The 23,606-nt window shown below is 45.0% G+C and overlaps 1 protein-coding gene across 3 annotated transcripts in view; it reads left to right on the top strand.

Moving 5' to 3' along the window:
• Window positions 1-23,606, top strand: part of Atxn1 (ataxin 1) — a 380,515-nt gene that overhangs the window by 143,475 nt on the left and 213,434 nt on the right. For all 3 annotated transcript variants that reach the window (XM_026783019.1, XM_026783020.1, XM_026783021.1), the window contains one exon: window positions 17,457-17,585. The gene's annotated coding sequence lies outside the window, so the exon portion shown is untranslated. The remainder of the gene's footprint in view (window positions 1-17,456; window positions 17,586-23,606) is intronic.

Below are 23,606 nucleotides of genomic sequence, written 5' to 3'. Positions count from 1 at the left end.
GGACACGGCTTTTCATAGCTCTTCTCCCCACCCTCCATCTTACATTCTTTCTTCCCCCCTCTACCAGATGTTTCCTGAGCCTTCGAGGGGGAGGGTTGATGTAGATGGCCCATCTATGGCTGAGCAGACACAGTTGCTTGTTCTCAGCATTTTGAACAAAATTAAGCCAGTTAAAATTCCAGCATGATGGGGGTGGGACACCTTTGGCCTCACCCTTAGCTGGAGAGTTACTGGCAGCTGATAGCTGCCAGAGAGGGAGTCATTTTTCTTTACAAGGACTTCAGCTGATGGGTTTCTCCATACCCCAGGGGATGACACCACACCCGTGTATATATGGGTATCACGAGCTGAGTAAGTTATTTAAGAAAAAAATCTGAGTGGGTTATTTAAAAAGAAAGAGAGAGAGAGAGAACACTTGGAGTAGGGAGGGAGATGTGGTGAGGGCATTGGGGAAACAGGAAAGAATTAGGGACTAGATATGATAAGACACTCTGTTGTATACACACACACACACACACACGTGTCTGAAATTATCAAAGAATAAATTTTATAATGTTAAAAAAGCAGACATTGTCAAAAATAGTGTAGATAACCCATGTTCTTTTTATACGGTTTCTTTTTCTTTTCTTTTCTTTTCTTTTTTTTTTTTTTTTTGATTTTTTGAGACAGGGTTTCTCCGTAGCTTTTTGGTTCCTGTCCTGGAACTAGCTCTTGTAGACCAGGCTGGCCTCGAACTCACAGAGATCCGCCTGCCTCTGCCTCCCGAGTGCTGGGATTAAAGGCGTGTGCCACCACCTCCTGGCTTTTTATAGGGTTTCTTATATTTATGACTCCATTGCATATTAAAAATACCTTAAAGCACTATCTCATTTTATATATTTTTAAATTAAATTTTGTTTAATTAGAGAAATGTTTCAAATTAATTTTTTGTGAAGTTCTCTTTTAGATCCTCTGTGATTTTCATTTTCTAGATCTCGTTCTTCATCAGAAACATGACTGTAACCTTTCTGTCCATCTGTGTCTCCAGGGATACACGCTTACTCATCTTCTCTTGCCTGGGGTGTTCTCCTCGGCTCCCCTCTTAGTGCCCGGCTCAGCCACTTTCATGTCCTTCCTGACTGAATGAGAATGACAGTCTTTCTCCTAGCTTAAAATTCAAGTTTCCTCAGGAAATAAACACACCATTTTTCCATTAATTTATTACCTTACATATATGTATATATATATACATATATATATGTATATATATATATATAATTTTTCCTTGTATAGATTGAAGTTTTTATTTATTTGTTTGCAGGACTATAATAAAGTGCCCTTTCACTTCAGAAATTTTTTTCTGTATTTACATCTTGTTTTTTGATTTTTAAGACAGGGTTTCTTTCTGTAGCCCTGGCTGTCCTGAAACTCACTCTGTAGACCAGGCTGGCCTCAAACCCAGAGATCTGCCTACCTCTGCCTCCCAAGTGCTGGGCATGTGTCACCACTGCTTGGCCTTCAGATATATATATATATGACTGTTTCTTTGCTGTCTATTTCCATTATGTCATGGAACCACAGAGATCTGCGTGCTGGTTTCCTACATTGCCTTCTCCTGCATTATGACCTGTCTGACTCCCCCGCCCCGTGCATTTTAGAATCATTTTTCAAGTTTGTTTCTTACATTGTCAGTATGACTTTGCACACGGCCATCTCTACCCTTCCCACTGATCTTCAGCTCACAGCTCACAACTGAACTTCGAACGAAACTCCTTACTAAAAAGTAAAATGTGTACTTTTATTCCACTCTTTCAGTTAGTTTATCTGCACCATTAGACTACCTAGTCAGAGACGTTTGGGTTTAGACACACTGAGGGCACACCTTTTGTCATATTCTTGTGCACATTTTTACACTTCCCATTATTTGTGTGAACTGGATTCTGTGATCCAGTCAGTTTGCCTTGGCTCTCTTCGCTTGCTGTTCATGTCGGAGTCTGAGCTTTCTTCTCCTTCGGTTTCAAACTCAGACGATCTCCTTGAGTCATAAGACCTTTCAGGAACCACCCTCTTCATTTCTTGGAACTGTTCCTTTGTCACCAATGTGTACGTGTCTCCATGCGGCCTGTTCTGGGTGCACTCATGACTGAGCAATGAGAAGGATTCCTTGGTGTGCGATTCATTCTCAAATGATCTCTGTATCTTCAGGTGATGATTAGACCACACCTGTTGGTCTCAAATGGAGGCTTGGTACTAAGGCCTGTGCAGGAACCAACAGCCAAGACAGCCCAGGGGGAAGCTGGGGTACTGGGCCACCTCTGACCTTCTCTGTTGGGTGAGATCACCGTACAAGAGACAGCCTTCTGATTCTGGATTTCTCTTGGCTCAAGGCTTCATTGCTTGCTGCCTGAGGAGCTGTGAATGCATTCCTTTGATACACAACCCTACTATCTAAAAAGTCACTCTCATCCTCCGAGATAGCCCCAGTACTAAGTGCTTAGACTTGATTCTCAAACCTGAGCCACGCAAATGCTGATGGCCCACAATCGCTCTTGCTTCTCAACCTTCCTCCCCACCAGCCTCCACTTTTCCAGATGGAGATGGCATTCTGTTTATTCTCCTTTTTAAGACAGAGAATCAAGAGTTGCATTTCTGCCCTTGCCTTTTGTGTGGTTACTTCTCTGGGCTATGCAGCAAAATGGTTTCTTATATCCTTGGGGTTCTGAGGTACCGTTAGAGGCTGGACTCAAAGCTGAGAGCAAGGCGTTCATGAAACACAACGCCAGAGACTTGGGAGTTCACAAAACCCTCAATACAACCCTCTTGAATAACGAACTCCCCCAGAGCATTTAGTATGCAAAGTAGTTTATGGAAGGTAGGCTCATGTCCAGATTGCTAGACACACAACTTTTACGCACAGAAGTCACACCTGTAACTCTGAAATGGTCCCCAGGGAGTGTCACGCCACCCGGCCCAATTAGGTGCGAGAGCATGCCAGCCAGCAGCAAACTGCTCCGCCTGCAATAATGTTTATGATTCAAAGTGTGGCCTGATTCACCCTTTGCACTTTTCCTCGTGGCCTTTGCAGCTGGGTTCTGGTTGTTCAGCAGATAATTGCTTCAGCCCAGAAGCTTCAGCAAACCTCTCAGGCCCTTCTCTTCCTGAGGACAGCAAGAGTGCCAACATATTTTTAAGGAGACAAAGAACAGTAGTATCACATGGCTTTGAGTAAGAAAGAACAAAGCAGCTCTCTCCACATCCAAACACAATGCAGTCAAACGACAAAACAAGACAGAGGTCAAGTGTATGCAGACAGTGGGAAGGTCATAGGCTTAATGAACCCAGAAAGGGCTTAGTCAGTGTATTGTGTTTTCTCCTTTCTCACTGGTCAAGGGGCAATTATTGTCAACAAAAGTGACTTAGAATAAGAGATGGTTTAGAGTACATGATGTCCATTCCATGTTTGTGTAAGTCAAGGGGGGCGTGTGCCGATTTGTATGTTTGTGGGAAAGTCCAGATTGTTCTAGAACAGATGCTTGGTTGGTAGGTGAAGTCGGAAGCTCTTATTCTGCATAGAATGGTTTCAGATCTTACACTTTGGTGTGATATAGAACCTTCCTAGCCAGGAGTGGTGAGGCACAGCTGTAATCCCAGCACTTAGGAGGTGGCAATAGGGGAATCAGGGATCGAGTTCATCCTCAGGTATAGAATATAGCAAGATTGAGACCTGTCTGGACTGTAAGAGACCCTATCTCAGAAAACCAAAATAAGAACAATAAAATCAAACCAATACAATGCCACCATCAACTGATGACATTTCCCCAGGCAGTGTTCCATTGAGCGGCATCATTATATGGTGAAGAATGGCTCTGGCAGGATGACAGATCTGGACGTCCACAGTATTGCCATGGGTTGAGGTCTGTTGTCCAGATACAGGTGGCTTCTGTCTTCTGAGACCGTGAGCATTTAGAACCAGGCATGGGTGATCCAGAAACAAGTTCCGTGAGCTGCATACCCGTGACTAGCCAGTCGGATCCCCGTGATCTAGTGTTTAGAGGCTGAAGGTGAAGAGTGAGAAAAAGTTAGAGAGGAAAGGCGTAGTTGGGCGAGAACTCCTGTCTGGAGGTGCCCTTATTCCTGACTGCTACATTCAGCAGACCTCTGGAGTTGACTCCCGGCAGGTGAGCTCGGTTGTTGCAGCAGGAGGGCACACTGGCAGGTGTTTGAGATGCTGGGTGGAAGATGGAGAGGCTCCTCTGGCTTGTGTTACACTTTACCGCTGACATTGTTTTGATAGTGTGCATAAGTATCGCCTCGCTAGGTGATTGCCCATGAAATAAAGGCTATTCTTAGGAATAGCTTTGTCTTGCTGGCTGCCTGTCACTTGGGCTCAAAGGTAAAGTTTCTTTAGTGGTACTAGGTAAAGGGTAAAAAAAAAAAAAGCATATACTTCTTATTAATAGTGACTCAGCCAATCTGCTGTATCAGGTGTCTGGGATATGTGATGTCAGATAATTCAGGGCATGTTGAATAAATATCACTGTCATAACCACGTTATAATAAAATAAGGGGTACAATTTTGGAGACGTTTTGTTTAGGCCTGTACTTTGGGTATCCTTGTGGCCTCCCTACCAGGCTTTTTACTGAGAGACAGGGTAGGTGCTGTTTTGTTTTCTGAGGATGACCTTGAACTTCTGATTTCCCTGCCTCCCCCTCCCAAGTACTGAGAGTACAGGCATATGCCACCATACCCAGTGCATGTAGTGCTGGGGGCTTGAACCCAGTGCTCGCTAGGCAAGCACTCCACTGACCGAGCCGCATCCTCAGCCCAAGAGATTATACTTTTATAAATTCTATCCTTGGCAAGGTGTCTAATCAAAAGCTGCAGCAACCGCCTCCCCGAGTTCACCACTTCCCATGGCGTCTTCCCTGTGCCCCATGCTCACTGAGCACTTCTGAACCGGGAGCAAATAATCTAATACAAAGGGGAAGGACTATAGGCTCAGCAGCCTTTAAGTCGGGCTACAGTGCGGTGCACGCATCCCTGGGCAAATGTGTTATATGCTCAGCCATGTCAGAAATTAGACTTCCTGCAGCTGTGGGAAAGTCATCCTTTCTGTGGCCATGACATGAAACGTCTCCTCCCTAAGGTCGGTTGCATATTCTGGGTTCTGTAGTAATATGAATCATAAGATGGGAAACATGAACATGTGAAATGGACTGTATTGTTGTCCTAGAGAATAAAGGACGCGAGTGAGTTAATCGGACACACAGTTCATGAAACACTTAATTGATAGCGGCAGCCTGGTAATTGGGCTTTAGTAGGAGCAGTTTGTGTAAGGGAGTCTAATTTCTGTTACGCTTACACAGATACAGCACATTTATTGCTGTGCTCTGGTTTGTTTGCCTGATCTGCAGTTAGAGTATGTGCATATTTTTTTTCTTACTTCCCCCGATATGTATCATACACATGTGCATATATTGTAGCTCACATATGATACAAAAATGGCCCAAGTTCCATGTCTAAGAATTGGGCTTTCCTGTTAGTAACAAATTGGGTGCAAAGGGTTTCTATTCTTAGTGTTTCTTTTCTCTCTCTGTTCAGGATGTGTTCTTCTTTTCCTTCAGGGTCGGGGGCCCAAGCCTGGGTCTTACGTATGTAAGTGTCTTACCATGCAGTGACACCCCCAGCCTTTGGGGGGGTCTGGAAACAACTTTCTCTGGTCCCTATTGCTCGATCCCCATGCTCAGATCTCTTTAAAACCTCCCCACTGCCTGTTGAAACTGTAGCCGTGACTTATCTATTTGATTTTTACAGGGGTTGCAGCCTTTTGAGGTAGGGAGGGTCTCAATCTAGCCCAGGCTGACTTAAAACTCACTATGTGGTCCAGACTGACCCTGAACCCACAGTCATCCTCCTCCCTCTTTAGCTCCTGGAGTATTCAGATGACTGATGTGAGCCACCACCCCTGCCTCATTTACATTTGTGTTTTAATATTCAACCTCTGAATGAAGCCTGGGTCAGCCCTAGGTTTTTACAAACTACCCCTCTTATGGTAGGGACTGGGGGAGCCATGTCCTTCTCTCTCTTCCTTCTTGGTCACCTGCTTATCTCAACACCTGCTTTCCCTTATACAGTGTTCCTTTCTTCCTTACCTGGCAGAGGAGACGCCATGATCAAGGAAATGGCAGTCAGCATTAATTAAGGTTTTGCATACCCTACCGTGTGATCATTGGCGCTTGCTGCTTGAAAATTTGTAACTGGCTCAAAGTGGGTACTGGGATGAATGGATGGCACTGTATCCTATGTTGAGCCACCCTCAGGCAAGGGGTGGGAAGGAGAATGGCAGGAGCCTTAGGATTTTAGGTAGGATTAGTGCCCCGAATTTAGCAGAAGGATAATATTCAACTGCCTGTAGGGGCACATGGCTCTGGGGTGGGCCCAACGCCTCAAGCATTGAAGGACTGCTGTAGCAGGGCTGCCTCTCCTCAGAGAGATTTGATTCTGGGGAGCAGACCCTCAGCAGAAGCAGTCAGTGCATCCCCGGGCAGCTATGATTCCCCGCGTTTGGGCTCTTCTGTGTCCCGAGAGTGGTCCTTAAGACCGTGTGGCTGGCCAGGATGTATCATTATCTCGGAAGTAGTGCATCAACCACATCACACCACATCCACGTCGCTTCTAATTTGTAAGTGAGTAACGCAGCATGCTCAGGCGGGCGCTGTCTGGAACATGAACCCGGTCGGCGATTTCTAAGTCCTTCCATCCTCCTGGCAGGATTTGACATGCTCTGAAACAGGCTTTTTCAAAGGAGGGAGAGCGCGGCTTTCCGTGTTTACCCATTCAGAACAGCCACTGCTGCCTGATGCCAAGTGAAGGATTTGATGCTTTGCTTTAAAAATTACAAAGTTTAAAAGTAGGTTTTTTTCTTTTTTTAAGAGGCAAAACAATGAGTGAAGTGTGTTCCTAGGGAAACAATGGGATGTTTCAGGACTGTTAATGGCATGGGAGGTTGGGAGAGATGGAGAGGAGTTAGGAAACAGACTTCTGGGGCTTAAGGAGGCCCCTTTGGGGAAAGGGCAGGGGAGCAATCCTAGGTAAACTTCACTTTCCCTGTTAGTCTGCAAAGGACAGAGGGTGCCCATCCATCCACTGGAGCCCAAACGGAGACGTGGGAGGCCCGTTGTTCATTGCCAAAGCTGAGCACACACAAGGCATTTTGCTATGGGAGTAGTAGTGGCTTAACTCCCTTGGCATAGACTGGGGAAAACTGAACAATTTTAGGACGCTGGAATGCAGAAGGATTGGCCACTTGCTGGCTAGATTCCACCTGCAAACACAAAACCAAACAACGTTCTACTGGCATTTTCCTTGAGTTGCAGATAGGTAGGTATTAAGCCAGGTCTCTGGCTTCATCCTGTTCTAAGGTTAGAATGGGAACAGGGCGGGGGGAACGGAGGAATGGGGTGATGGCTATTGGCTATACTGTTGGAAGACTAGGGTTAAACCGGAAACACCAGGGAATCCTGCCCCACCTCCCATCCTGTGTCCTGCGGCAAATGTCTTTCTTACTGTTGGTGTCATGATGCTTCTGGGTTAGTCATTTGCTCCCTGATCCTCCTCCTTATGGTGGACTATTAACATTCTGCTTACATATTAAGGTGGAGGGGTGTTTGGCCCTCTTTCACCTCCCAGAGTAATCTCACAAACAAGCAATTTTTTTTTTTGCTTTAATCTTATCTCATTTGGCCTAGATTTTCAGCTTCCAAATTGTATGGAGATTGTAAAGAAAGGCAAATACAGGGGCCAGTAGACCCCCAAACGGGTCATCTATAAGAATCAAAAGCTATGACTTCAGTCTGCAGGTCTCACCTCAGCCCTCGGAACGACAGCTGCCATTTCACTCTGATTGGCGTGGGCATCCAGGCTCGATGGCAGCCGTTTCCTGATTCATAGCTTAGAGGTGATTAAGCTCGTGAAGCACTTCAAGGCCATTACTCTCATTCATTTATTCCAGACAAACATTTGTTGTTGAATGAATGGTGACTTTGATTTAAAAACACCACCCAAGCATAAAATGCTTGGCAGCTTGCAGATAGCAATTTTTTGATTTGCGCTCCTAAAGGAACTTCATTAGCAAACTCTCGTGAATCTTGAAACCTCTAGGAGAATAATCCCTGCCTTTGTTGGAGTTTTAAATTTAGAATAATCAGACAATAGTGAGACATTCTGTTCACAGCCTTCCTTTTAGGCTACCCATTTATTATACCCACTCTTAAGAGAGATGGATTTGACTTGGGAGGAACATTCACTCGGGGGTTTTTAGCATAGCTAATACCAGGGAGAAAATTTCTAAAAGTTGTGTCTGCTGCTCAATATTACCAGACAGGCAACTTTGAATTATCTGTGCTAATGTGGCGTAATCAGTGGTGTGTATACTTGAGGATCATTTCCTTTGGCTTTGGGGAGCACTGTATGATGATGCTTTGGGTTCTTTTGTGTGGCTTTGCTTAGATATTAAATTGCATTGCATTCTTGGTGGGCACAGTGCACATAGACAGAAAGTAGACAGGATAGGAAGAGTCAGCTGGCATTCTAAGATTTGTTGCCGATGACACACAACATAAGACACCTCAAGGCTACTCATGGTTTATGTATGTACGTTGTTAGTATGTGCACATATGCATGCATGTATGTGTGCATACGTGTGGAGGCCAACTTCAGGTAGCATTCCTCAGGACACCATCCATGTCATTTTTTGAGACAGTGTCTGTCTGTGGCGTGGAAAGTTGCTGATCAATCTAGACTGGCTAGCCTTCAAGCCATCCCAATGTTGGGGTTATAAGGGCACCATCCCTCTTGGATCTAAAATCATTTTTCAAGCATAGGTTCTAGAGATGGAACACAGAGTCTCATGCTTGCAATGTAAATATTTTACAAACTGACATCTCTCTCTCTCCCTCCAGCCCTATTAACCAAGACTGGTAGGAAATAAGAATGACAAATTCACTACAACTTTATAAGAACGAAGACCAAGTCATACCATTACATCCAAGATAATCCGTATATGACATGTTATTCATTTTAAAGGTTATTTTGCTTTTGAGACAGGTCTTAGTACACACCTCCAAGTGCCCTTAAACTCTCAGCTGTCCTCCTGCCTCAGCTTTCCGAGTGCTGGGATGACAGGCACGTGTTCCCACACTCCACTAACATCCCCTAAAAGCAAATCTGCTTCTTTACCACTCCTGTGACATTTAACAATGGACACTATCTGTTTAGTGATTCCCCAAAATGTGTCCCCTGTGGAAAGTCATGGGGGAAGAGAAGGGCTGGTATCTGGACATACCAATATTTCTAAATAAAGCCATCTTTCATTGTGAAGTTCATTTCTGTTTATTATTAAAACACACCTGCTGTCCTTTATCAATTGAGTTTCTGTGTGTGTGTGTGTGTGTGTGTGTGTGTGTGTGCTTGCACATGTGTGCACATGTGTATATGTATGTAGAAGCCAAAGTCAAACCTCCGATGTTGTTCCTCGGGAGCTGTACAGCTTGATTTTTGAGACAAGGTCTCTCATTGGTGCCTGGGGCTTGCTGATTAGGCCAACCTGGTTGGCAGTGAACCCTCAGGCTCCACCCTTTCCTGCTACCCCAGCTTGTGTGCTACCATGCTCAGCTTTTTGTGGGTGATGGAGAACAAACTCAGGGTCTCATGATTGTCTACCAAGCGCATTACCAGTCAAGCTAGCTCTCCGGACCCTCAGCTTGTTTCTAACATAACAGGGCCCTGGGAGCTTCAAATAGGAGTGTTTCCGAATATTGAGTCTCCTGAGTGTTAGAGCATATTTCTGCACCAGCTAACCATGAGGGCCTTTCGCTCCTGCCTCGCTCCATGCTCCCCTGTGGGCCCTCCTGCTGAGTGGTTGGTGAGGTTGCCTGCTTAGAGCCTTGATAGGCCATGATGACTGACTGTTGAAAGCTAGGGAAGTGTGGCCATGTAAATGTGTCACCGACCTTTGGCTTTGTGTTTGGGTCAGTCTTGTTAGGTGGGTGAACACTTCGGAATCTCTGGCCTCTGGTTGGGCATGGGTGCATAGCGACTCGATCATTGCTGTCTCCTGCACTGCCCAGCAGTCATCTGCTCATCAAAGCTTTGCCTGCTGCCCGCTGTTCCTATGTCACAGCTCTACCACAGCCATGCTGACACATCTAGCTACCTTCTCCTTGTCGGCTGGACAGAGAGCAAGGGGCTGTGTGTGTGGCTCTGGAGTAGAGGCCAGTTTCTCTGCAGGACAACCTTGCAGCCAAATATTGGTGTTCAGTTGAGCTTGCCCCACCTTGTTTGTGAACAGATACTATCTTGGGGCCCCATTTTGCTGCCCTTTCAGGAAGCCATTGGCTTTGTTTAGCCCTCAACTGTTGTCCTATTTAAAGTCCTAGTTAAATCTACTCTGTAACGAGGGAGGGGAAACCATTGTCTGAGTGGCTAGATGAGAACAGGGCTGGCCATGCATGCTTGTTTTGTTTTATTAGAGTATTTTATTTTGAGACAGGATCTCTTGGCTAGTCTGTGTAGCCAAAGAGGATCTTGAACTTCCCAATGCTGGGATTCTTGCCATGTGCTGTCTTATACAGTTTATATGGTACTGGAACTGGAACTTGGAGTTTCCTGAATGCTACATGAGTCCTTAGGACCATGGATGTACTCTCATTTATATAATTGAACCCAGCTCGATGCTAACCTTCTTGGCCCGTGTCAGTGTCTCATTTTATAGCTGATGAACCTGAGGATCAAACCAGCAAGCAGCTACCTCCCTTAAAAGGACTCGTGTATTTATTCTGAATATTTGAATTTTCCATTCTGAGGAACAGGATGGGGGGGGGGTATTGCAAGAAGAAGCTCAAGAGAGAAAGGAGAAAAGGGGAGGAGAGAAGCAAATAAGGGAGAGGAGAGGAGGAAGGGAGAATCTTGAAAGGCAATGACAGCATCTCACTATGGAGTTCCAGGTAGCCTGAGCCATTGGAAGGCTGTGGTCTTGTAAATATGCAACCATGGCCCCCAGTTTCTCTAACTTGAAATGAGCTCCAGGGCATGCGTTAACGGTTCTTCCGAGTTCAACTGTTTCTATGCAGTCCTAGGCTGCTCGATTCTCCTTCCAGCACAGCTCAGGACTCAGCAGCTTCTGTTTGCCATCCCTGGCCAGAGATGTGCACCTCCCCACTTAATCAAATAACACCCATATGGCCTTCTTCACAATGCTACTGGTAGCATTCGGGGACATGCTTCCCCTTGTGTTGAACGGTTCTGTGCAGCTTGTTGCGGACTTACAGTGTTCTCCAAGGTATCAGACATTCTTTAAGCATGTCAGATAATGTTTTCCTGGATGGGCATTGCTGCCACAATGATGCCTGGGAAAAGGGGGTGATCTGCACATACTTGGCAAGTCTTAGGAGAGTGTGATGTTTAAGTATGTCTTTCTCCTTGGACACACACATAGCTGAGAATCTTTCTTGCGAGGCCTAAGGGAATTCTCTTCCCTCCACTTGGAGATGCTTGTAGGCTCCAATTTGCTCCCCTTGACTCTAGCAGAGAAGAACACAAGCTCCATGCCTGTCAGGCTGCTGCCAGAGTGGTTGTTCTCTTCTTCTGTAGGTAAGACTGGGGTAGGAGGTGGGGTGTCATAGAGCCAACGGATTTGCCACACAGCCCCCGAAGATGAGTGAAGGCAGCCAGCCATTCAGGGAGAGGACAGCGATGTCACTGAGACTTCACTGGGTGGCCCAGCTTGTTCAGACAGCTCCCTTGCAAAAGCTTTTGGGTGAGCCGGGCGAGCCAGTGGAAAGCCAAGCCCTTACTGAAGAATGCTTAGACCTGTATTACCTTTACAAAGCAATCTCTTGTTACAAAGGTTGCTGGCGGATTTGATGCAGTCTCCAAATGCTGCTTTGGGTAGGAAATGGGTTCCGTCCTCATTTACCTTGAGATTAGATGAGGAGGGAGGAGGACTCATTAAGCACATCAATAAGCTCCCCAAATTCTCCCCAAAAGACAGTCTAGTCACTGTATAAAAAGTCAAACATACTTGAACATCACATTAGACATCAAAGGCACTTGTCAATAGATGTTTGTACTCGCAGAAAGTAGGTTTATTTAAATAGGATCTTCACACGCCACTGTCACAAGGCTCCTTTTCCGTACAGTGATTTTAATGTCGCTGACCATGAAAGCTAAAGTCACCTAAAGTCACAGACCCTCCTTCCTCAACATGGCTGCGTACACTAGTAACAGACACTAGATCTCAGGTAAGGTGGCTTTCATTTCTTCCTCTTCTCCCCCTCCCTTTCCCCCTCCCCCTCCCCCTTCTTCTCCTTCTCCTTCTTCTTTTGCTTTCATTTCTTTTAAGACCGGGTATCATGTATCCCAGGCTGGCCCCTAACTCACTGTATAGTCATGGATGATCTTGATTTTCTCATCCTCCTGCCTCCACCTCCCAGGTGCTGGGAAACTAGGCAGGTGCATCCCTGTGGCTGGTTCGAGTGGTGCTGGGGATTAAACCCAGAGCTTTGTATAAGCTAGGTGAGCACTCTGCCAAATGAATTAGATCCTCTGCCCCAGGGTGGCTTTTAAAAAAAATCACAGTTTTAATAAAAAAATAAACAAGACAATTAAAGCGTTCCCTCACCAGGAAGGAAGGGCTCACCAGATAATGCCTGCCTGGCCACCAGCTCTCAAGCCTATGAAGTGTGAACAAAATAAAGACTTGTGGTCCAGCAAAATGGCTCAGCAGGTGAGGATGTTTTTTGCCAAGACTGGCTACTGAAGTTCGGTTCCAGAAACCCATGTGGTAGAAGAAGAGAACCAACTGCTACAAACTCTCCTCTGAACTCTGCTTAAAGGCACACAAGCTAAAGCATTTAATTAATTAGTTAATTCGTGAATTTTAAGCAACAACAAAAATAAGGCTTTTTCTTAACACGATGCAGCATGAGAGCCCACATAGAAGCAACGCCTTTGGTAACTGGTGGGGAATCCCAAGCAGGCAACGTAAAAGCGTTTGATAATATAACTTACTTTTCTTATTTTCTCTCAATACTCAGTTTTCCAGAAACATCTGTTCCTGCAAAATTCTTAACTACTCATTTTTTCTCTTGCCACATACCCTTCAGGCATTTCCCTGCTAGATTGGGGCACCCAGTCAAAAGAGACCAGGGTAGAGGAAGGGACTCAAGCCCCAGGGAAGACTGTTTACCGTATGGCAGTGTAGACAGAGAGTGGGAAGGAACGTACGTTCAGTGATGGAAAAGATACTGGTCAGTGCTGACCACGCTTCCCGGCTGGGGCCCTGATGGGAGTCGACACTTCTGTCAAGAGAGGTTTGGTGACTCATGACCATCAGTCCATCTTGCCTCCCTAAGCTTTTTACCCATCACTTCCACACTCAGACCAAGCCAGGTCCACGACATACCTGGGGGAGCCTGTAAGTAGCCTACCTGGGATCGCTCTTAAAATCTGCATTAAAGGAGCCTTACGTCCTGACCTTGGTCTTGGGCAGAGGGAAAATTTCCTCACGAAGCCTATGCCCAGCAAAATGTAATTACAAGGTCTTTAATTTTTGCCTTTTTAAAATAAAGGCTGAAGTGTTTTTCTCATCTAGTGTGGCTCACTGTTGGGCTTCTCTCCAACAATGGAAACATAAAGACTACTTCAAGTGTTCATCATTCTGGTATATTTACATTTTATTTAGTTTCCCATTCCTAGTGGGAAGTCTTGGTCCTAGAACTTCATTCATTTTAGCAATTTTTTGATTTTTATTCCTTTCATTTGTTTATTTTTGGGATGTTGTTTGAGGGCATTAAAGTAGCATCCCATATACCCCAGGTTGACCTGGAACTTGTGACATAAGTTAAGATGTCATTAAAGTTCTGATCTCCCCGCCTCTGCCTTCTGTGTGCTGGGGGTTCCATGGCCACGCCATCCTTCTGGGCTTATTAGAATATTCGTTGGCACCACCTTAGGAATTGAATGGCTGAGAAATAAAGCTACATGGTACCTTCAAAGTTTTCCCTCTCACTTCAATCCAAGTCATTAGCTAATGTCACTTTCCAAAGTGGGAAAATAAACCTACCCCAGCAAGTCACTCATTCGTTACTGGTGAATGAAATGTAAACTCACTAATGTGAGGGGGGAAGAAAAGGAGAGTATGTATTTAAAACTTCCCCTCTGCAAAACAAATACATGGGCTTCAGATGGCACCCATCTTCCTGATTCTAAAATGACTGGTCAGTTTGGAAACATATGGGACTCACTGCCGGCAGGAAAGTAGATTGATGGATTCATTTTGGAAACCAGTCTGATGTTATTGTGCAAAAGCGTATATTCATATATTCCTGGGCTGAACCCCAGGACATGTGTGCTTATGCGTATTGCCTCTAATAGACACAGCATGTTTCTAGCAAGGGAAAAAAATGGAAGCTGGAAAAACGTGGAAGTCCATCAATAGAAGGGAAATATATATATATATATATATATATATATACACACACATATATTTTCACACTGCAAAACTGTTAAAAGAAAAACTGACATGAGTTAAATTTAACAAAGTTTACTTAAGCAAGGAAAAAAGGTTCTAGAACTGGGCAGCATTCCAGAACAAAGAGGGTTTGGAACGCTCCACCCTACCACACTTACAGGTTCTATTTATAGCCAAAGAAAAGGAAGTGACATGCAGACAGGACTTGATTGGCCACAGTTGCCATTGGACTTCGGTAGACATGGTCTGATCAGTTGGCAGCCTGTGATTGGCTAAAACCTTGACACTTGTGATTGGCTGAGACTTAGTTGCTTGGTTCTATTCCTATACTCTATGCTGAGATGATATTATAACTTGTTTATACGCCAAGTTAGGACATAGTTGTACCATGTGCAAAGGCTGTGTTGGGCCAGATTTTACCACCCGGGTACAAAGCCAATTTTAAGCCAAACTGATTCGGTTTAGCAACACAGTGGAATGTTATATCGTGGAAACAACTCAAGTCGCCTAAAACAAACTTGGTCAGTCTTAGCAAAAAACACTGTGGGGCTCTAGTTCCCAGAGACTGTATGCAGCATGACAGAATTACTTAATGTGTTTTGTAATCCAAGAGTGTCCCTCGGTTGGTGGAGTTCTTGCCTAACAGGCATGAAGCCCTGGGTTCAATCCCCAGCATCAGATAATCCAGATGTTCTGGGGTGCTCCCATCCTCTCAGCACTCAGGATGTAGAGGCAGGAGCATGACAATGGCAAGCATGGGGATGTTCATGTCGAAAGCTAGGGGTCAGTCTGGGCTATATGAGAACCTTCTTTAATTAAAAAAAAAACCTTCTAAACCACACATTTTAGGGAACAATGAATAAAAAGCAAAGGACAATAGTTTACTTTGGGAGAGAAGTGTAGTAATAGGAGCGGCGGGGCTGCATCCCCAGCACCCCGCTGCCCGCACGGCTAGCTTTACCTGAAATAATTACATGGACACTGTATTCTTTTAAGCACTGCTTGGCCCATCTATCTAGCCTCTTCTAGGCTAACTCTCGCACCTGGACTAGCCCATTTCTTATCATCTGTGTAGCACCGGTCTTACCGGGAAGATTCTAGCCTACGTCCATCCTGGGTCGGAGCTTCATCGCGTGTGCCTCAGAGAGCAGAGCTCTCGCCTCTGCCCTCAAGAGTGGAGCATCGTGTCTCTCTGAGGCCGCTGCCCCTGAGAGGAGAGCTGTCGAGTCTCTGAGCTCACTTCCTCTTCCTCCCAGCGTTCTGCTTTGTTCACTCCTCCCACCTACGTTCTAACCTATCAGGGCAAGCAGCTTCTTTATTTAATCAACCAATGACCTTCCTCCATCAGAGAAGCAATAGGATACTTTAGGGAAGAAGCAATATGTGGGATATTCCCACCATCAGGGTGGTCAGGGACCTGGCAGTCTTGGGTGCTGGGCTTCAAAAGTGATACTGCTTCAAATTTTGTGCAGTGCAAATATTTTTTTAAAGCTATAGTGTGGGTCAGAGTTCTCTCTTTTTGCTCCCACTTTCTGCCCTTTCCTTTTTCATGTGTGTATGTGCATACATGTATGTACATGTATACATGTTTGGGTACATATGTGTGCATGTGTCTGTGTAGGACAGAGATTAACCCCCAAGGTTGTTCTCCAAAAGTTATCAACCTTGTTTTTTGAGAAAGTAGCCATTAGTGCAGCAGTAGCCAACTAGGGAAGGCTGCTTGGCTACCAAGCCCCAAGGAGCTGCTGGTCTCCACTTCTCCAGTACTGGGATTACAATCATGTACCATCCATGGCTTCTTTAAAAATGTGGTCTCTGAGGGTGTAACTTAAGTCCTCCTGCAATTGTGCAGCAACTGAGCTTGCCCTCTTCGTCTCTGTTCAGAGTATCTGGAGATCACACTGAAGTGGTTGGAGGCTGTGGCTCCTCGGTGATGTCTCCAGGTTCATTGCTGGGAAGAGGTCACCAGGAGAGGCTGACATCAGGAGCTCAGTGAAGTGGGTTGCATAGGGCAGCGGTGTTGCCTCCATTCCCGCTGAAAAGCCTAGAAAATCTTGCAACATGGATGAAAGAAATTTCCCAGAACAGGTTCTGTGACCTCTCAGAAGATCTGTATTTATTGTCCCAACAGTGACTAAGGCATCTGCGGTGGGTCATTTGCCAAAGATGTGATTATGAAAAGATTTTTCCTTGGCAGACCACTGTTCTTTTTTTGAGCAACATGTGGCCTTTGAAACCAGTGAGGCAGGAGTTGGCCTCTGTGCAGTGATGTCACAGGTACCCCGGCAATAGTCACAGCCTCCACGCTTCAGTCTTGGGAAGTTCAAGGTGGGTATGTGAGAACTCAGGGCACGTAGGAAGGAAAGTTACAATAAACAGGAGATGGAGCCAGAACGGGGGATACTGCCTGCCCGAAATGTGGACCAGCGTCTGAAGGGAGGGCCAGCTTGGATTGGCTTCCCACATTCACCCTGCAAGCCAGCTCACAGGGTATGCAGCGCCCTCTTCTGGCTTCTGCAGGCACCAGGCACACACACACTGCACATACATACATGCAGGCCAAACACTCAGACACTAAATAAAAATCAATAAATCTCTAAAGGAAAAGAAAGAATTTTGATCGGAAAGCTTTGATTCAGCCTGGAACTGACGGCTCCTGAGAACAGTCTTGGATTTCCCTGAAATATCAGAGTCAAGACCTATTTGTTTATCTAATCCTTTTTATTAAAAAACCTTTTTATCTTAAAAATTATAGTGGTGTGTGTGTGTGTGTGTGTGTGTGTGTGTGTGTGTGTGTGTGTGATTTATCTTTTTGCTGACTTCAGATTGTGTTAATTATAGTGGTGTGTGTGTGTGTGTGTGTGATTTATCTTTTTGCTGACTTCAGATTGTGTTAATTAGGGCCATGAAACCGCATAACCACCAGTCTTGTTTTTCTGTTCACAGGTCCGGGCCTCTTACACTGAATTTCTCTACTGCCACTCTTTCTACTCAAGCAAACTCTTCAAGGAAAGATCTGCTGAGAAGGGAGCAGCCTCCTGTGGCTTTGCACTGTGATGAAAGCAAATGGTACAGGTGAGTGAGGCTAAAGTCTGTGGCCAGAGTCATGGTCATTTAGCCTTGAAATCCCAAGATGCAAGTTGAGTGTGTATCAGCAGCTCTTCATGAAGATCCATATGTGCGCACACACACAAGTGCACGCAAACACAGGCACACACATACATACACTTGTACACACACAGGAATAATATATCTACATATCTATGAATTATTCTTCTACTTATTTTTTTCGGGGTCTTTTTATGAAAGTGAATTGTTGCTTTTATGCACATATATGTAACAGTGTGGTGTCTAGGCATGTGTGTAGGCATGCTCACATGTAAGTGCTTTGTACATGTTTGTGTGCATGGAGAGCTCAGGACTCGACGTTGGAAGTCTCCCGCAATCACTCTCCACCTTATGTATTCATGCACTGTCTCTCAACTGAATCCAGAGCTAATATGACTAGTGCAGCCGGCCAGCTTGCTCAGGGGAACCTCTGTCTCTCCCTTCCATTGGAATCACAAGTGGGTTACCATTCCCACCTGCCTTCTGTGTAGGTCAGGGGATCTGAACTCCGATTCTTTATCCTTGAACAAAAAGTTCTTTAGCTACTGAGCCATCTGCTCTGTTAAGCCCCTTTTGTTTTTCTTACTTTTTTTAGGAGAAAAAATAATTTTTACCTATTTTGAGGTGACTAATAAGATATGTGGCAAGACAATTAGGAGTCAGGGCCAACTCTGGTGGTGACATTCAACTGCAGAGACAACTGTCAGACAGTAGTACAGTATAATATACGTCATCCAGTATTTGTTCCTTGTGACAGTCAACATCATTCAGTGGCAATATCGTTTTTACAATATAACTTTCCCTGGTTATATAATTTTCCAGCAGGCAGAAACATTGATATTTCATTGTCTTGATTCTCTTCAGCTGGAATTGAATTGTTTATATACTTTTTAACTTTCATGCGATCAGAAAGCTCTTGTAATGTAGCATTTACATTACAATGTAGCCCACTGTTAATGGCTTCCTCTGGAGAATTGCCTATTGGTGAATTACTGAATAGAAGAGCTTTCAGGTTTGAAGAGTTTCAGCACACGTTTCTAAACTACTTTCCAGTCACACGGTAGTAGGTTCTACGTCCAAAAGAGACATACAAGAGGATCTTTGCCCTCAAAATTCCGGATGGCAAGAGCTCTGGAAGCAGAAAGGGTGCTTGCCAATTGATGGTGAAAAATGACCAGTGTGTGTCTGTGTGTGGTGTGTGAGGGCATATGTGTGTGCGCAGAGGAGGGGGGCATTCACTTGCAAATCATGTTGCTTTCTAGAACTCACATTCTGCAGACAGAAGCACACTCAAAACTTGCCAGCTTTGGACATTTGAGAAATCATACTAAATCAAGGAGGACTGTAAGAGCCCCGGGGAACTGTGAGATCTTTCTTCCCAGCCAAGTATTTTTAGACAATTGTGAAATCACGGAATAGCCAGCATTTTCCGGAGAAAAGTGAAGTTTTTCAATGCTTACAAACTATGTGGAGATAGTTCATAAACAGCCTTCAGGCCAAGCAATCTGAAGATGGACTTCTCATTCCTAGGAATGTGTATGTGTCTATGACTATCTAGCATGCATGTATTAGGAAGGTGGTTGCCTTATAGGACACAGAGGCTTCTGATTCCGAGGTCCGTTACTGGGGTTCAGAGGACAGCCCTGCTCTTTTCTCCGGGATGCTGTTTTAAGTTCACATTTGAAAAATGTAGAAAAAATCGTGCCCATTGCATGAGGTGATGCTCATGTGACTGTATGTATGTGACAAGCTTATTCTCTCTAAAGTCTCGTGTTGAGGGAGGGTGTGTTGATACTAGAAAAGGACGTACGGCGGGTCAAGTCTGCTGGCGCACCCCATGATTCCAGCACGCAGTGGTAAGAGGATCAGGAATTCAAGGTCTGGTTGCATCACATGAGACCATATCTCAAGAAAGCAGAAATAACAGCAGCCCCCGCCCCCTGCAGAAAATGAGGGCTGTAGAGGTTGTCTCAGCAGTTAAGAGTGCTTGTCCCACCATCATGGGGAACCAGTGTTCAGATCTCAAAATTTGTATAATAAACCAGGCATTCTAGAAAATGCCTATAGTATGAGTTCTGAGGAGTTGAGACAGGATTCCAGCCTAGTCAAGATGCAAAGCCCACGTTCAGGGAGAGACCCCGCCTGAAAGGAATGGGTGGAGAGTGACAGAAGACACCCGACACCCTCTGCTGGTGACTGTGGGTACATACGCACATTTACCTGCACACACATGTGTACTTACACAGAAACACATACTAACAAGCAAATAAGTCTTTTAACAGAGAAAATGATCATGATAGATAGGAGATAGAAGTAAACAAGCATAACATGTGGTGCTGACCATTGTGGAACACTGCTTTATGAAATTATTCTTCCATTCTCCCTCTTCTTCCTCTGGTTCATCCTTTGGTGTCTGAAGGAACTCCATGGGTTTATTAGCATGTACCAAGTCACTACTGTCCAGGAGAGACTCCACTGAATATCTTCAAGGAAAAGACCCATCTTCTTCTGCAGGGTTTAAAATTACTAGCCCACCTACTGGCTAGGACACCCAAGTATCAGTGGTGTCAAGTTGCCTTGGGCTTAGTCATGTGTAACGGATTCTCATTCCTACCCAGGCTGCCTCGCCATGGTATAGAGAGCATCTCACTCTAGGAAGGCTTCAGGTCTTTTGTGAGCCACAGGCAGAGTCCCTAACCTTCTGGAGCCACGGGTGAACTGATCCATTTGACTCTTGTCCTTCTCATCTCACTAACCAAGCCTCATCTCATAAACTCAGTAAGTGAAATGGTGGGGGAAGAATTTTCTCCCCCTTAGTTCTTGTCATTATGTGCTCCAGCCTACAGATGCAAAAGGAAAAGCTAGCCAAGGTAGAAAGGTGGTTCAATAGCTGAGCACTGCCTGTTCCTCAGAGGACCCGAGTTCAACTCCCAGCACCCTCATGGTGGCTCAGGATAGAATATAACTCCAATTCCAGGAGATCTGGAACCCTCTTCTGGCCTCCTCAGACACTGCACATACTTGCTACACAGAGATACACATTTGGGCAAAACACCTCTACACATAACATGAAAATATATAAAACCTAAAGGGGAAAAAAAAAAGGAAAGCTGGGTTCTGAGCCACTCCACCCCGTAGCCACATATTAAGACTGAAAGGGGGGAGGAAAGAGGGCCCAAAGTGATTTTTCATCAAATGAGACAAAGACAGAGCCACTTGGATGGCTTCAGCCACTGCCTTTCACTGGGTCTTCTACAGCTGGTTTCTGTGTCTTGGTATTGTATTCACCAGGGCCTTAATTTCAGTCTCATTCTGCCAGCTTCGCACTTAGTGGAAAGGAACATCTGAATTCCTAATTAAGGCATTTTCCTCTTGCTGAAGACTGCCTCTTGAATGTCATGAGTGAATCTCTCATAGGTAATGGCGAAGACGCATAAGGAAATAAATCGTGTATTTTAGGCAAATATGTATATTGGTTAAAAGGAATTAAAGCCTTGTTCATGGGAATAAGGACCAAAAAGTAAGATGTGTTGACAAATACACATTCTATAAAATGTTTGCTGCGTTCTGCCAGACTCAGATGAGGCACCTCAGGAGTATAGGTAGAAAGGCTGTGTGTAGCTGATACGCAGATGGCAATGACACCACCACATGGAACTTATGGTGTTTGGATAGCACTTAGTCTCCTCAATGACACAGTCAATGGAGGCTGAAAGAGGGAGGAAGAAGGAGCCATTAGCTGTGACTCCTGGGCTGCTGTGAAGAAATGCAGGCATTGTAGTTGCCAGGATAAATGCCTCTAGAGAGGCAGGGGAGCGGGGAATGTTATTTTAATCATTCTAACGAGGTGGTAACTCGGGAGCTGACATCCTGCCTCTGTTCTCTGGTCCTTAGGTATAGTTATGCAAACCATTTTCTCCCCCATAGCCCTGTGGAAGAATATCTTTACAATCATCAGAGTGTGGCTGAAAAGTCAATTCTCAGAGTTTCCCATGGAACTGAGGGTACCCTAGAGTGTGGCCAGCCCGGAATGAAGCCATGGCTTTTGGATTGTGAGAAATAAAGACTGTGCCTTCCTACTGGAAGCCACCTCTTTCAATCGCTCCCCACACGTTCACTTATTTGACAGATGATTGGTTGATACGGTGTTAGGCATTGTAGACATGGAAGGGATCATGGGCTGGCCCTCATGAAGCTTTCAAAACTAAGGTTGGTCCCAGTGAACGGGGACATGAGCTGGTCTGTTGAAAGGGGGGCTCTAGCGTGAGAAGGTGGGGAAACGGCAGAAAGACTTGTGGGTGAGGAAGGCATGAAGCAGGAAGGACCGGAGAGTAGATGTGACTGGAGATGGAGTGAGTGCCTTTGGCTTCAACTCCAGACAGGAAAGTGATGAGGATAGGCACAGGGACAGGCGTGTACTGTGAGACTTCCCTCCAGGGGACCCGTGTCTGAGTCATAAGTGGTGTGCATTTACCCACCTCTCAATGGAAGTGACTTAAACAGTGCACGTCTCTGAGAAACTGGGCAGTGGATCTTCTCATTCCTCTGAGTGTATACGCGTTAAAAGCATGGAAGCTGTCTTGGTGCATGCTAATACCTCGGTCCTTCCTCATCCTCGCAGGAGATTCTTAAAGGCACACATCTACATATGCAAATAGTTCTGAAGGTAATGAATACTCCATCTTTTCTATATATGCACAGACGTGATAAAAGTTATCTTATACGCCGGGCGATGGTGGCGCACGTCTTTAATCCCAGCACTCGGGAGGCAGAGGCAGGCGGATCTCTGTGAGTTCGAGACCAGCCTGGTCTACAGAGCTAGTTCCAGGACAAGCTCCAAAGCCATAGAGAAACCCTGTCTCGAAAAACCAAAAAAAAAAGTTATCTTATAAATCATGCACAATCATACTGAAAATTTAAGTGATGACAATTTCTTGTAATGAACGAGGGTGCTTTGGGGCCCTGATTAAGTAAAACAGGATTCTTCAACATAAGCAATGGCAAGACCATGACAGTGGATCTGAAAACCAAGATGGCTGCTGGGTTACTAACAAGAGGGTAGCAAATACCACGTGAACACACAAGACAAAGGGATGCTTCATGTCGCAACTAGGAAAGAGGGAGACAGCATGCAATTTCAGGATGCTTTTCAGAATTTGTCAATTATGTGTTTCTAGAATTTTCTTTTTAATTTCTTTCTTTAATAATGAAGAATGAAAGCGATTGTTTCACTAGGATGCATTTATCTTGTTCTTTCATGAGCTATAGCTGTGTGTGTGTGTGTGCATATGCATGCATGTGTGTGTGCATGTGCGCGTGTGTGCATGCATGTGTGTGTGTTTAGAGGCCCGAGGTTGATGGACATTATCTTCTTTCCTGACTATCTTAAGTCACTGTCTTTCAGACGTCATCTCCCACTGAACTGTTTGGCCATGGTTCTGTCTGCCTTCACCCCCTCAGCACTGGAACAGCAGATGTGCACCACCACACCTGGATTCTATGTGGGGACTGGGGATTCAAACTCAGGTCCTCGTGATTCCTCAGTAAATGATGTACTGCCTGGACCATTTCTTTAGCTCTAGCTCTTTTCTACTTTCTCCACTACCTTAAAAAGTTGTGTTAATCCTAGGATTCATTCCACCACACACACAAACACACACACACACATACATGTATGACTAATTAAGGAAGTTTCTAGGTCAAAACGAGTTGTCATATATTGGTAATTTTAATAATCAATGTCCTCCTTCTCAGCATAGTTTATGGGCTTGGGGTTCTTCTCCCCGACTTGCCTACATCCCTGAAGAACGCTTGTAACAGTCTCTTCTACAATTACATCTTCTCAAGGATTCCTCTCCTTTACCCTTTAATGGGCTAAAGATTCTTCATTTTTGGTTTAAAATTGATTTTCATTGACAGGTACCTTTTCACTATCCTTCAACCTCAACCTCTTGTCTTTAATGAGGTGCAAGCATCCAGCAAAAAGCA

This window comes from Microtus ochrogaster, chromosome 16 (genome assembly GCF_000317375.1).
Source record: "Microtus ochrogaster isolate Prairie Vole_2 chromosome 16, MicOch1.0, whole genome shotgun sequence".
Taxonomy (NCBI): Eukaryota; Metazoa; Chordata; class Mammalia; order Rodentia; family Cricetidae; genus Microtus; species Microtus ochrogaster.
The sequence above is the reverse complement of the archived record's forward strand: the minus strand, read 5'-3'. Positions and strand labels throughout refer to the sequence as shown.